The sequence below is a fragment of the Aotus nancymaae genome, unplaced genomic scaffold (genome assembly GCF_030222135.1).
Source record: "Aotus nancymaae isolate 86718 unplaced genomic scaffold, 86718_ANA_hifiasm-v0.15.2.pri h1tg000020l, whole genome shotgun sequence".
In the NCBI taxonomy this organism is placed as follows: Eukaryota; Metazoa; Chordata; class Mammalia; order Primates; family Aotidae; genus Aotus; species Aotus nancymaae.
The window spans coordinates 34,106,780-34,123,148 of record NW_026988432.1 but is presented as its reverse complement, the minus strand read 5'-3'; the positions used below and the strand labels follow the sequence as shown (position 1 = coordinate 34,123,148).

Genomic DNA, 16,369 nt, shown 5'->3' with positions numbered 1-16,369 from the left:
GTATTTACAAGAACATTGATATATTAAGTCAAATCCACAGAGGAATGGCCAGGATGATAAGAAGGCTAGAAACCAAGTCACTTGATTAAAAGTTACAGCAGGTGAGAACATAAATAAAATAGAAAGCTAAGAAAAATAAAATAATGAGGACTTCTTCAAATATTTGAAGTGCTAATATGTGGACAGAGCACTGTTTGTGTTGTAAAAGCTACTGCTAATCCATGTATATTATAAGAGAATGTTCAGCCAAAGAGAGGTTGCCTACCAAACTGAGCTGTACACATTGGGATCAGATGACTTTGGGGTTAGGGACTCCCTGTTAGTCAAGCTGTTAAAACAGGTATTGAAGAAACACCAGTTAAGGATACGTAGAAGGGATTCTAATACTACAGATAAGGCAACCATTGAGGTTGTTTCTCTCATCCTGAAATATACATGCAGCAATCACACAAACAGAGAATGAATTTCACTTCCAAAATGAAACCTGAATTTATAATTAAATTAGTCAATTCTTTTGAGACATTATACTTTTTTAAAATGTAAAAATGTTTGGGGTCCATGTACAACCCAGAGCAAACTGTTAGAACGAAGATAATATCCTCCTCCATGGTGTGTTTGCCCTCACCACGCAATAACTACAACACAATCTTCGGCTACAGAAGACAACACGGACCACTGAGATAATTGTCCAGGAGAGTTTTTAAATGGATTGCTTTGGAATTAATGCCTATGTTTCTTTCTTTGTTCATGTGCTGTGCTAACCACGTGCCATCAAAACCAGGGAGATAAAGTGAACTTTATTTGTTGAAATCACAAGGAACATTCATTCTCATATAGCTCCTGAGAATGAAAGAAGAAACCTACAATTTTCCACATTTGTTTTTATTTTAGAAATGTGCATTTAATTTAACATCCACCTGACTTTTATTTTCCTTCATGAAAGGATGTCAGATATGATAAGGATCAGATAAGTTAAAAGCCACTTTCAGCCTCATTGTCCCTTTGTGTTAACAAAACCTCATAAAAGCAGATGGATAGCCTAAGCCAACTTCTTTCTATGACCATCCAAAGATAAACACTCTGTGCCTTATCAGCTGAAAAGGGGATTCTTCATTTTTATCAGAGAATAGAGTTTAGTTGCTTAGTTGGAAATAAAAATCGATGGCCACATTTGGCATTGTTTAAAAAGAATCTTTTTTTTAAAAAAATTATTAAACCACAGAGAAACAACTAGATCTCCCAAGAATTTCTTTCCCGTATAAATCCTGAGTTAAACAGCAAATGCTAACTTTTGGCTAACAAACTGAATGAAGATAGAAGTGTAGATTCTATGTAAGCTATCAGGAATTTTAATGAGATCATAAAACTAAATTCCTTCATTATAATTATTTCAAATCAGTAATAAAAAGTTTCTAACTCAAGTTTATACCAAAAGTCTTACCTCATAAATGTATTTTACTAGCTCACAGTATACTCTTTCCCAGACCTCAGAGAATCATTCACAGGCTTATCAGATCCTATCTCTATAACCCCTCTGTTCCTATTGATCCTCTATCCTTTTAATTACTATATGCTTGTCACCAGTCATTTGGGAATCATCTATTGCAATGCCCTAACATTTGACTTTTGACATGGACCCATCTTCACTTTTTGAATGGACCTTAATATTCTTGAGACTGAAAGCCATGCTAGCCCAGGGAAACATTTTGCACCCAGAGGTGCTCTATGAATAAGCAAATAACACTAAAAGCAGTGAATGCATTTGGGAAAAGTTGTCTATCAAGGAAGTGGGAGTCTCAAAATTAAAAATCAAGTTACCTCACTCATGAGCCCAGATTCTTTCTTCTTTATCACCTACCTCCATTGAATTTCACTCCCAAGTATTGGTCACTTTTTAGAACAACTGAATAACTATTTAATGCATGTAATACTTCACTTTCTCTCTATTCTTTACATTTTAAACGGGGGTACAGAATTCATTATGTCCTAGGACAAAAATCAGTTGTGAAATTTGAGATGTTGTAGTTATTGGGAAGACGCTTTGATCAAATATGGACTTTCTCAAGTATCACAAGTTTTATAATAATATGAAGAATTGCCAATCTGCTTATATAAAACCAGTTTCTTCAGGGAGTATGCTGGGATGATGACAATGTTATTTTCCAAGCAAACCAGGATCCTCTGCACTCAGGACATCGATACTTGAATGGACAATAAGTGTCATCTCTATAATGTTCATCATTCTTTCTCCCAAAACCAAGAGGTACATTCTGGCTTGCTAGCCCCTGCAGTGTGGCTTTATCTAATATAGTACAGTGAGAGAGAAACTGTTAGGCATAAAGAGAAACATAATTAAATTCTCTATTTGCTCAATGAGTATTACTACTGCAATGGTATAATTTCTGATTGCTAAACCTGAATTAGTGACATGGAAATACATAATCATTATAAAAATGTTATAATACTTCTCTGTTTAATCACTTCCTGTGAGTTTACAAGTACAATTTATGCTCAAGCTCTCCATTCAACAATGTGAGAGAAACAAGAAGGAATGCAAAGGAAGTGTGAGAAAAAGCCCAGCCTTGAAGGAAATAGCAAACTTGAGGGCATTAAAATACATAAGAGAGATGAAAAGAAAAGGTAAGATAACATATCATTCTATAAACAATTGTGTATATGTATAATAAAATCAGAATATTTCAAACATAGGAGACATGATTTTGAACCAAAAAAAAATGTAGAATGACTGAGAATGATGGATCATGCCTGTAACCCCAGTGTTTGGGAGGCCAAGACAGAAGGATCACTTGAGGCCAGAAGTTTGAGACCAACCTGGTCAACATAGTGAGACATTGCCTCTAAAAAATAAAATAAGAATTAAAAAAATTGGTGAAAATTAATACAAATTTTTTTAGAAAATAAGGGTTTCAGCTTTCACTACTAACCAATTTCTAACCAATTATTTTCTATAATTATTTTATTAAATATTGGTAATAATGAAAATAGTAACAATTATACTACTAATAACTGACATGTTTGGAGATTTCTATGTGATTTGCACCGATATAAGTACTTTACATATGTTAAAAGATTAAATTCTTCACAGCAATTGTATGTGCTGAGCATTTTTATAAGACCCAATTCACAAATGAAGAAACGGAGGCAAAGAGAAGTTAGGTAATTTGCTTGTGGCCATTTAGCTATTCAAAGTCGTAACTCACTATACTATATTAACTCTCTTATCTGCCTAGCACTTTCCCCTTTCTTTGCCACATATTTATTGAGTGTATACTTAATCATTTATTTTTATTTATATCCTGATAGCCAAAAAAAAAAAAAAAAAAAAAAAATCGGCAAAAGATAAAAGATAAGCTTACAGCGGAAGACTTTAGTCAGACATTAAACAATTATGCCACAGTGGCCTGGCTTCACCAATGACAAACTATATAACAGAACCAATGATTCTTCCAGGAACTATTGCTGTGTGCATGAGCTTGTGCCAACATGACTGACAGGCATTAGTCCACCTCTAATGTTCCTCAAATTTCTGAGAGTATCCACGGGTGCTACCACATGTAGACTCAAGACCCGACTCCTGGTGTCTATGTGTTTTTGTTATTGCCTCTTTTGATGATGACTGTCTTATGTTTGTTTATTTGTTTTTTGAAACAGTCTCTCTCTGTAACTCAGGCTGGAGTGCAATAGCACTATCTTGACTCACTGCAACCTCTACTTCCCAGGTTCAAGCGATTCTCTTGTTTCTGCCTCCCATGTAGCTGGAACTACAGACATAGATATTTTAGTAGAGACAGAGTTTCACCATGCTGGCCAGGCTGGTCTTGAACTCCTGATCTCAAATGATCCACTTGCTTTGACCTTCCAAAGTGCTGGAATTGCAGGCGTGAGCTGCTGCGCCTGGCCAATGATAACCATTTTAAAATTACTTTCTTCAGGTTACGGCCATCCTTCAGTTGTCACCACTGGACTACAAATACTTTAATTCACCTCAGTGACCTAGTGTGACCAGACCATTCCATTAGTCCAACAACTTTCTTAGTAAAATCTTGCTAACGAAAGCAAGCTAAAATAGAGAACTATTGCTAATTGAAATGGCAGTATTTGGATTTCCCAAGGATGCCCTCCACTGTAATACTGCACTCTACATAAACTCACCTGAAATGTTCACCAGAAATGCCCAGGATCTATTATGCCTTACAATCCAGGTCCAGCTAACATGTACAAATAAAACACAATGTATCTCCTTCACCCTTATCTAAATCCCATCTCCCAAGTTTTCATTTCCCTTCATAAAACTGATTCTTCCTGCTAATAATGAACAGTAGAAACTCCCACTCACACAGGATTATTAAAATCACCTAAAACCTTCATTTGGACAATTAAATTTCATTAAAATATAGCACATTATATTTAATACATTATAAATGTCAGTTGTATAACATAGAACATCATAGGCTCAATCCAGCTACTTTCTCTGACTCTTCCCCATGTGAGATGAGGACCACGACTTTTTGCCACTTGGAGGAAATGGAGATGGGTGGACAGAAATGTCAACTCGTTTTCCTGCTCAAGCAAACAAGAAGTCACATGTATACATCGGACATAGGCAAGAAAGAAATAGAAAATGCAAAAAAGGTAATTAAAGATAGTTTGATAATGAGACTACTTAGCCAGATTAAGAAAGGCCAATAGCAAATAGTAACATTAGTGATAGCCAGATACTCACTGCAAGTGGAGAATGCTATTATGAACCCAATGAGACATAGTAGGTGTAAGAGATGCTTACCTCTCAGAGGATAAAAACTCAGCCATTGCTGCACAGCCACCCATCTGCAAAGGAGTGCCTCATTTTTATGAGGCAACAAAAATCTCAGATTCTTTTATCCTTGTCTGTCTGGGCTCCTGCTTGTATGTCCCCTTTGCTGAACCCAACCAAATCCAAAGGCAAGGGTGCCAGTTATGAAGTTTATAGGAGTCAGTACTGAAAGAAGTCAGGAGAGAGTGGGCCTGAAACAGCCAAAAGAGAATGTCCACTAAAACACATACCTCAGTATGATCAGTAGATACTTTATAAAATGCACAAACGTAGATCTATGGAGATGTAGCTTCCTGTTTCCAAGCAGCATTAAGGTCCACAGAGGCACAGTTCTGCTAAAAGGCTTTCTGAGAATAGAAAGTAATAGTTTACCTTAAAAGCAAATTCTTCTGGGCGCAGTGGTGGGTTCCTGCAGTCCCAGATACTCAGGAGGCTGAGGCAGGAGGATCACTGAAATTCAGGAGTTTGAGATCAGCCTAGGCAATGCAGAGAGACCTATCTCAATTAACCAATTAATAAATTAATAAATTCTATTTTACATTTAAATTAAGTCTGCTGAAGAAGACAAAGTTTCTTAGAAATTTTAATTGCAATCATACTACTTCTTCTTGTTAACCTACCAGATTTCACAAAGATTTTAGGTTTAACAGCACATTCTTGAACAAGGACAAAAATAGGAAGTGCCGCAATGAAAGTGGGTGTGGTGATTTCAACAGAAAATCTCAGCTAAGGTCACCTCTTGAAACTGGGCATTGATTTTGGCTCAAGGCATGCTGGGAAACTAAAAATATAATGAGTTATTGTTCTGGTTTTATAATAAATGAATCAGTTCGTCATGAGAAACAGCATTTTGTCACAGGATCCTTAATCAGGAGCAAGATCAGAGCAATGATTTATAAGATCAATCTGGTAGCAATATTCTAGACTAATTAAAGTAGACAAGACAATAGGAAGAAGACCACTGAGTTGTAGGGGGCTAGAGAGGGTGGAAGCCATGTATTAGTGATCGATCCACTCAATCAAGAATAGTATAGGGACAGAAAAAAAAGAGAGGTTCTGAGTAAAACGATGCACTGAATGGGAATAGGATTTAGTGATTTAGTGGAAATTAGGGTTGACAGAGGGGGAAATACTTACAAATACATATGTTTAGGAGGCACGATAAAGAAATAATATAGCAAAAGAGGGAAATAAATTATCTGCAATACAAGAGGTAGGTTTTTTGGGGAAGTCAGCAGCTTAAATCTATACTTACCCATTTCTATTTAGTGACATTGATGTAAAGAGCTGGCAAATAGTTCTATCTTAGATGGACAAATGTCTACAATTGTTTTCTTTGTGGTGTCAGAGATCAGGCTTTTGATAGACATCAGTAGTGGCACTCACCTCCTTCTGTTTACCCCTGTTCAAAACCCAGGAAGAAAGGGATCTAGACTTGGCATTGATGTGCATCAGGGCCTCACAGTGTGAAGCCATTAGAGAGTCACACTTGTCTTTTACCTGCTTCAGGATTACGGCTAGAATTTTGATGGAAGTGTGAAACCACTTGCAAATTGTAAGCAACCAATACGTACTTGAATGAATAAATGAATTCTGTACTGAAGAGGTCTAAAAAGAGTGTCAAGATTTTATATTTATAAGTAGTATCAAGATAGAAATAACAAGTCCGCTATATTAAACAAATACTGAGAATCTGCTATGTTACAGGAACAGTCTCATGAGCTGGGGATACTGTATGAGCAAGAAAGATCTAATTCCAGCCCTCATGGACATGGGACTGCATAGATACAACTTACTTTGAAGGGCCTCAACTCTATGGAGCTGAAAGTTACTGATGAATGGACAAGGTAAAAAAGATGAAGTAGACCTGATAAGTTCTAACTCTGATTAAGGATTCAAAGTAGGAGAATAAAATACTCACAAGACTTCTCCAAGGTCTGGCCTCGTGCATCTCAAAAGAAAGAGCAATGAGACTTTGGACAGACACCTTAGCCAGGAATATGCAGTGTACCACGTGATAGGTTTGATAAGAACAAACCACATATGTCTAATTTACTGTGGCTAGTACTTTGTAAATCTTAATATTTCCTTTTAAATAAAAAATAATGAACATGCATTTGTGTAAAGGAAGGAGCAGTTAATACTTCTTTAAAATTAATAAAGGTTGGTTTTTTTTTAATCAAATATTCAAATAGTTTATATTTCTATGATACTTAAAATAACAATGTGCAGGCTTGGTGTAGTGGCTCACTCCTGCAATCCCAGAATTTTTGGTGGCTGAGACAGGAGGATTACTTGAGCCCTGGAGTTTGAGACCAGCCTAAGCAACATAGTGAGACCTCATCTCTACTAAAAATTAAAAAATTAGCTGGGCATAGTGGTATACTTCTATAGTCCTAGCTACTTGGGAGGCTGAGGTGGGAGGATCACTTGAGCCAGAGGCTGAGGCTGCAGTGAGCCGTAATCACTCCAATACACTGCATTCCAGCCTAGGTAACAGAGTGAGACCTTGTTTCAAAAGTAACAAAACCCCCAAACCAAAAAAACCCAAGATGGTACTTTGGTAAGCATTGATAGAAAATTTAATGGTACAAAACAAGCAATCCTCTGTGTTTGTGTGTGTATGTGTATGCGTATATATACACATAAAAATTCATATGTACACAGAAAATTATGAAGTATGTGTTAAGAGAAACATCACATTACTTAATACCTAACATTATTAAGGGATACTTATCAAATTATCACCTCATCTTTTAACATGTACTATAGAATTTTAAGATAAATTAAAAAGTCAGAGTAAAAAAAAAGAAACCATAAAATACAAAAAAAATTGCAAGTGAATACATTAACATGCTTGTTCTTAATGGCTCACATTAACCCAGGGCCCCTGTGAAACAGGCCTGACTTTCGCAAATTACTTTTTGCTATTTCAATTTTGCCTCTGGCTTATAACATTAGAAATAAGTGATCTATAAGAATTATGACCACTAGAGGGAAAAAGCATAAAATACTCCAAGATGTCCAAAACATTAGATTTCTTTTGTCTAAGTTAGCCAAGAAATCTAAATCATTTGCAGTTGGGTTTTGAGAAACATATGGGCCATCAGACTTCCCCTGAAATAGAGTGAGCAAATTGAGCTTGACAGAGTCAAGTTCATTTTGGCATAAGACTTTTTGTTTTTTTGAGAAATATTTATGCTATTTTTCCCCTGAAAATATCCTTAAAAATTTACTTGGAAATAAATATATTATTTATTGATTTAAAAAAATGCTTAGCTTCTATTGTGTGCAAAATTCTGAATTAGTTACTGTGGTTATGGAAATAAAACTTAGGTTAAATTATCTAAAAATTCCTACCGAAAAGAATTTTGAAATCCAGAGAGGGATATTAATCTTTGAGACCCTGTCTAGAGAATTGCTACCATCTTCTCAGATAATTCGAGTAAGAGCGTAAACACAGTTTTCAAACCAGCCTTGCTTCTAGTACAGCTTTGGAAACAGCCTCACGGTACGTTGAGTAGACAGCTCAGACCTACCAAAACTCACAGCTATATATTTGTAAGTCCTCTCTTCTATGGAAAACCCTCTAAAGCTATTCTTTTTGAATGTTTTATATTTGAATTAAAATATTCCCTAAGAATTTATCAGTGCTTTATATCTTTGATGTGACAGCAGATCAACACTCTGTCCCACACTGTTTTCTGTCCAACAGTGGAGATCCTTTTTATGACAATAAAGAAAATGTTAGTCTACAAATTTAGGGGTTATGATCTTAACCTAACTTCTCAATTAACCTAGTCTTAATTATAAATGGAGACATCAGTAATCATAAACTATTGGGTTTCAGCAATAGGTTTTTCCACTCTTTGTACATCCTTTCCACCAACAGACCAACTTCTCACTTACCTAATCTTTGTAGTCTTACATTTTCTAGTCTTTTCTATGTTCACTATCCATAAACAGCCACATAAATGTTATACTTTATTAACTAGTATATCATCTCTGACTTTTCAAAAGAATAAAATCTATATTCCAACAGGATAGTTAGTTAAACAATGTTGCAATGACTATGCATCAATGGAAATAGGAGAACTGGAGAAACTGAAGATTGGGGAATTATTTTTTAGCAGTATCTATCCTTGACACTTTCCTTCCTCTTTTTTACTGAGGACGCTTACTTTTAAAATTCCTTACATTGAAATTCTGTCTGCCATTTTAAGGGTGAAATTGACCATAGGAATAAGCATTACATTTATAAGATAAAAGCTTTTGGGTAATTACATGACCATATTCTGAGGAGGAGAATAGTGAGGTAGGCTGACTGAAAAGTAGATACATAATGTTAAGGACTTAAGTACTGATTTAAGTGTATAATGAGCTTTAGATTTTAAAAATAAAGAGTTTAAAAATTCTTATACATACACCTTTTAAGAAGAAAGAAAATTAGTAAATGACATTTATATTTTAAGGCATGTAAAAATACTATAAAGTGATTGCTAGTATGACCGAACACTATTCATTTGATATTCACTCTAATAACAGTATGGATTTTTCATGTTATATCTAATCAGAAGAGTAAGTTCAAGGATAGTCATTGCCTGATGACATCAATAAATTTTTTCATGAATATGCTAACCCATGGGAGTCCATTTGTTTAGTAGATTTACTAGTTTCTTGTAAATAATCATTTAATCTTCTCCTTAATGTCTACTCTGGAATCTTCCATAAACTGAATGCAACATCTTCTCCATCTATTTCTTTATAACTTTAGTTTGCAAACCTGCAGAAAAAAAAAAGAAGAAGAAAGAGTGGAGAAAACAAAGAGGAATAAAAGAGAAGAAACAAGAAAAAGAACAGAAACACTATCTATGCGTGATGTCCAAAGCCTCTATGCTCATTCTTGCTTTCACGTTTTAGTTCATTGTTTCTCTCACCTGCCATTCTCATTCTTCCCCATTTAAAACCTTCCTTTCTCTTCAGAGTCCAAATCAAACTTGTCTTCTTCGTGAAAATTTCTCAAATTCATCAAAGTAATTTAATGTTTCATCTAATATAAACAATATCTTTACTTAATATGCTTCTTCACATTTAGTTCTATGCGTGTATGATTAATATATACCAAGTGATGGCTAACCCTGGGAACAGACTGTTGCAAAGTGGCAGCTCCTACTCTGGTTGAACTTAGTGGTTATCTTCACGTGTATTTGTCTTATTTTAGACTGCAAATTGCTGAGGGATAGAATTATTTCTAAGAACTTCCTTAATAAGCAAAGAAGATTATTTCTCAATACATAGATGGAACATAACAATCAATAAAACTCCCAATAGATTGTTCTATAGTGGGGATTAGCAAACTTTTATTGTCAAGAGTCAAAGAATAAATGTTTCCAGCTTGTAGACTGCCAGTTCTTGGGAACAACTAGTGAAATCCGCCATTGTAGCATGAAAGCAATCATAAGTAATACATAAGTGAGTTGGCATGGCTGTGTTCTAATAAAACTTCATTTACTACAAGAGGCAACCGATGTGGTTTGTTCCTTAGCCTGTCATTTGCAGACCCCTGCACTAGAAGATCTTTTCTGAGGTTGGATTTCCTGGAAGCAGTCAGAGATAGGGATTAAGGTGCAGGAGTAAAACCTGTAAGGGAGGGAGGAAAGAAGGATGGAGAAAAGGAAGGAACATAACAGGATGTGGTCTCAGAAAAAGACTGGTCCTGCTTGACCCATTGTAGGGAGGCAAGTGCCTCTGGAGCAGAAGGTTGTTCTCTCATCAGGCAAAGGAATGGGATTCTGTACCCACTTACCTCCACCAGGCAGTTTTTTGCTATAGGCTTCTGGGGGTGGGATTGGAGTGTGGGAAGTTATTAGTTTTAACTCCTCAGCCGGAAGGTTCCTGTCAGTCAAGGGCAATTCTCCATGGTAATTCTCAATGATAATTTACATTGTTGGTGAGTATAAATGCATTGGAGAACAATTTGATTTTATTAAAACCAGAAGTTACTAGTGGGGCGTGGTGGTGCACACCTGTAGTCTTAGCTAATCAGGAGGCTGAGGTGGGGCATCTCTTGATCCTGGTATGTAGAGGCCGCAGTGAGCTGTGATCATGTCACTGCACTCCTTATCTGGAGACTCAGGGCTCCCAAACCCACTAACAGACACTTTCAGGCCTACTAGAGATGTAGACCCAGAACTAATGGGTCCAGTGTCACTTCCGCTCACTCATGTCTAGTGAAATGTGTCCCAGACCCAGCCCAGATTCAGTTCACAAGTTTGGGAGTCTACATCCCTCCTAGGAGGCTGGGCCACTGGGGCCATCTTTGGAGACCAGATAGTGAAAGTGACCTGTCAGTCTCTGTGTGAGCTGATCTCAGATTGCCTCTGCCTTTACCTCCACTTTGCCCAGTCCAGCACCACGACTTCACTATGATGAGCCAAGATGATCTGAGGCACAATCCTTATAACTACAAGTTCTTCTACTAGTTCGGAACTTCCTCAGGCATCACATGGTTCAATCCTCACTTCAGGTCATTGCTCAAAGCTGACCTAAAATAATGCCCACCCTTGTCACGCTATCTCCACAGCCTGCTTTATTTCTCGTCATAGTACATTTGCTCCCTTGACTTATGATCTATTTGTTTATTGTCTCACCTTGAAGAAAATGTAAATGCCACAAGAGCAGAGAGTTTGGCTACATTATTTTATTTATTGCTGCTTCCTCAGTGTAGGATATTTGGCACATTGTAATTGCTCAATAAACACTCTTCGAAAAGTACATACATTTGAAATTGTACACAGTATTTGATCCATAAAAATCGCACTTCAAGTATTTATAATCAGAAAATAATAGAACAAGTGTATGTGTTAGCACAGATGCTAAGATTAGTGTTGTTTATAATGCATCTTTCGTTTACAATTAGAGTTTTTTATACTCGTATCTTCAGTGATAATCAGAAACTAAAGAATTTTCATCTCTATTTATTGGCATTAACAGATACATCTCCAAGACCTGCTTTAGAATAGATAAGGCACATCAAAAAAGGAACCGATATTATATTTGTATATAATTTTATGTGCACGTACGTATACACACACATACACACTCAAAAGAGAAAGAAATTCCTTGAAGAATGTTTAGTAAAATAATAATTAACTCTAATAAGTTTGGGTAATTTTTATTTTCCCTTTGATTGTTTACTGACTTAATTTTTTCACAAGTATATAATATGTATGACACAAAATAGAAATGATAAATTTACCTTAAAAAGTGGTCCAATTTAACTTGTACTTTCTCTGTGAAGCCCGTTGCATTTTAAATCATCTCCAAACAATTTAGTAGTTGACTTTTTAATTGTGTTATTTATGCTTTTTTGTTCATTCTTTGTCGAAAATAAAGTTTTGTACTTGGAGACTGTAACAGAAATACTCTGCTGCAAATTCGGATTTCTCTGGGATTAAAAAGTAAAAGCTCAAATATTTATCAGTGTAGTGAATAGAATTGAACACAAAAATTTATCAATCACTACATTTTTATTAAAGGAAGACCTATGATCTACCTTATTTTTTTTATACAGCTCCAGAAAGAGGTATAATTATGTGATGGCTTTCCAGAAATATTTTATTGAAAATGGAAGATTGACAGAAAAGAAGATATAAAGTTAACAGACTCTATAAAGAACACATATATTTACCCAAAACCTTTCCAAACTTCTCTTTTTCCTTCCCTTAAAACGTGACTCCCTCTTTCCTCTTCCTTCTGCTGTTAATTTATGTTTTTGAACTACTCTAGTCCACGGTGTCATCAATTCTCACCTTCATATGTTCTTAGATCATTACTTAATACCCAATCCCACTTTGATGGTGCTGGACACTCAGCAGCATTTTAAAAAATAATTGTTGGATTCAGAACCATCTCTATATGTTCTTTCAGATTTCTGGATTGGCCAGTAGTACTGTCTATACTTAAATCAGAACAGTTTTGTAATTTAGCTGTGGAAATGCCCTGTGATTGAGACATGGGTGTATTTATTATACTTCCTCCAAAAAACAAGCTGTGTCCTAGAGCTACTCATAAAATATTCACAGCAATATCGCAGTTTTATTATTTAAATTAAATAATATATTTGACACAGCACTCAGTACACAAGAAGCTCTCAATAAATGTTAAGCTCTGTGTTTAACTTTCGCTCTTCCTCTAGACAAAATGTATTTTATAAAGCATAACTGAAACATACTGAATTTTAATATAAATTATTGGCTCTGTTTTCTCCAATTGTAACAAGAAACAGAACAAAGATCTTGGAAATTCTGCAACATAAACTGGTAAGTATGAGAATTAGATGGCTTACGGATATGAACATAAACTTACTTATATTTTACCTTTCAGGAACAATTCATGCTCAGCTTTGATGGCTTTTTGGTCACCACAGTCAGCTTTCTGGGTTTCACTCAGCAGTGACAGACAATTCATCACATGTAACAATAAATATCAACTCATAGCTGGAAATCGGGATGAATGTTATCCCAAGCAACAGTGGTTGAACTGGCAAATTACTCTTCACCATAAATACACTAACCCTGAAAAGTTGTTAAGCAATAAAATGCACATCACAAAGACATCTGATATTTGAAAAAGAACCCCGAATTAACCGGCAAAAGGGAGTCATCAGTCTTCCTGATAGATGAGTAGAGATTAATCCTGTTTGCTGGTTCATAGCAAATCATGTAAAGCCTATCTTCTCCTACACCAAAATGCTACTTCCTACCTGTCAGACTTTCTCTTTAAAACACAGAATAATATTCATCCACCTTCTGTAGCTACTCATAGTCTTATTCTTATTTCGGCTGTAATAAACACACCCTATTTTTTGAATATGTCATATTTTAAGGCCACTTTAAGAGGGCTGCTGTGTATTAGAATTTAGAACATCTGTGTGAGTTGCATTTACAATGTATTTATTTATGCGTTTTGCAAATTTATTTACTCTCTGAGATATTTAACAGATTATATTAAAAATGCTAGGAAGTTTAGCCCAACATGAGGCAAAACAAAAATTATTAGCAACCATTTTTCTCAGGTTAATAACATCAAAATACTATCAAATTTCATTTTTCATTTTCTTTGGTTGTGAAAGTTATTATAATTATACAGAAGCCATATTGCACAGTCAAAAATTATATCATACTGCCAGTAAATATAAATAGAATAAATATTAATTGAAATTATATCTATATATTTGCAAGATCATATATTTTAGACTCAATTCTTATACATAAACATATGTATGGGCTTGAGGAAATACTTTCACTAGTGATTTATTTAAACATCCTCAAAACAGAGAAATCATATCTTATGGTTTTTCTCTGCTACGTGAGCTCCTAAAACCTGAGCAAATAAGGTTATCTAATGTGTTTCAAAGGATTTTTTAAAAAGAAACTAACATAATTAAAAATTAAAATCGATTTTTACATTTTGTCTTGTGTTTTGGAAATATTTTCCCTCCTCTTTGACTTGTTTGCCACAGAAATATCTGTAGCATTTATTTGATAATTAGTTTAATATACTATTTGGTATGTTATGTTGCCTCTAATCAAATAAAGGATTCTTTAACTTTTATCTTTACAAAGGCAAGTACAGTTTACTTTGCTGCATTTGGTGAGAAAACAACCTGAAAGATTATCAAATATCTTCATTAAACGGATGAGATTCAAAGAGTTTAGTGACCTGCATAACATGTACATTGTAGCAGTTCTAGAAGGAAAATGGATATTTAGCTTCTTGACCTATGGTCTTTCCTGTTATTTCTATAAGTGTGATTAGCTCCACTTATAGAGACCTAAACTTATGTTCTGAACAAAAGTCACTCAACCCAGCCATATACCACCTGCCCTTAACCAGAAACGTTGACTCGAAACTTTTTGCCTCTTTCAGTACCATTGGAATACATGAAACCTGCACACGCACACCATATCATGATAACTTATTGCCACAAATTAACTTATTTATAAATTGACCCTCCAAAAATAGACTCACTGGCACAATATACTTACCAATACGCAAGGCGTTTTTGTGAGCTCACAGATCTTAAGATCATTTTGTTTCTATTGCCTTGTCATTGCTCAACCTCTAAAGTTTTCCAAGAGGGAGAAAACATAGTCAAGGTAAAATAGTACACAGAGCACATCATGGTAAATTCTAAGGAGAGAGTCACAGCAGATAAGATCATCTCCAAATTTGTCATTTCCACAGTACACAGTGTCCTGACCATGGTAGACATTCAAATACATTTGTTGAGTTAGTTTCATTTATATTTTAAAATAGGATTGCTAGCAAACTGTTGACAAAGTGCTTACAATTGTCCATTAGTTGCTCACTGACTTAACCTGATCAAACTTCAGTCAGGCTTCTCTTCTCTCCGCAGGTCCCTAAACTTTGGCTGGCCCCAAGTCTGAGCAAGCAGCAAGCACTAAAACACAAAGGATCCCCTATTAATAGCTCGTTTTAGGAATCAGCTGAACACAGCTAAAAATACTTTCTATGAGACCACCACCCTGAACATGCTATCTGTTCGCCTCCACTCAGTTGCCAGTTTCTCCTCAAAGGCTCCTGCTCGCCCTGCTTGACCCTTCTTATAAAGAAAAGCCTTTTTGTGTTTGATTTTGAGAACTTGCAGATTCTAAGCTTGGAGCATTGTGATAGTCTTTTTGAATAAAGTTTCTCCTTAACCTAAGTCTAGGTTTTGTTTTTATTTGACACCGTTATCAGACATAGATCACAGAACGAGGAATTTCCTTTGCTCAGTCGCATATCATTCTCCTATAAAAAGCAGAAATCTAAAAGCATTATATTTTAAGTGTTAGCATCACCTATAAATTAGACAAACCTATGATTTTATTCTTAATTTATTTAGCATATTCAAGAAAGTGTTGGTGTCTGTGGGTTTGTAATAGAGAGTGATGCAATATTCTGAACAGCTGTCAATAATGTCACATCGTTAACCATATACGCAGTGACTGCAAGGGAAAATAATCAGAATTCATATTTTATATCCAAATTTTATTTTTGAACAGCAATAAGATCGGCTATCTCAGGAAATTCAGCATGACTGGAGTCAGTATAACTTCAGTCTGGTGTCTTAATACCATCCGAAATGCACTAAAGATAAGAAATGCTTCAGAATGATAAGACTTGAAATATGGTTGCTGGTTTGAATTTAATGTATGAGGAATAATAAAATCATTTCACAAAGAAAATAATGTAATGTAAAGTGAGATAAGAATATCAATGTATCTGGCACTTAGACTCCACATGTCAGGACATTATTGTTAGAACAATTTACTATTATATCTTATTTAAACACCACATTATTTCCAATATAGTTGCCACCAGATATAATTTTCACTTTTCTACTGACTCTATTCCAAGACTTCAAAAGACTTTAGAACTGTTTTATAGAATATTCTTCTTCGAGAATTAGAAAAGGAGGCATGGAAAGGTTAGGTTGCTCAGGAGGCAGTGTTGCATATCGGTAAAGGG

The 16,369-nt window shown here is 35.3% G+C and overlaps 1 long non-coding RNA gene across 1 annotated transcript in view; it reads left to right on the top strand.

The window, feature by feature from the left end:
• The window catches only part of LOC105709055 (uncharacterized), a 35,244-nt gene extending 22,509 nt beyond the window's left edge, over positions 1–12,735 (top strand). The window contains exons 2-3 of the long non-coding RNA XR_001105434.3: positions 6,542–6,681; positions 9,609–12,735. This is a non-coding gene — a long non-coding RNA (uncharacterized LOC105709055). The remainder of the gene's footprint in view (positions 1–6,541; positions 6,682–9,608) is intronic.
• The last annotated feature ends 3,634 nt before the right edge of the window (positions 12,736–16,369 follow it).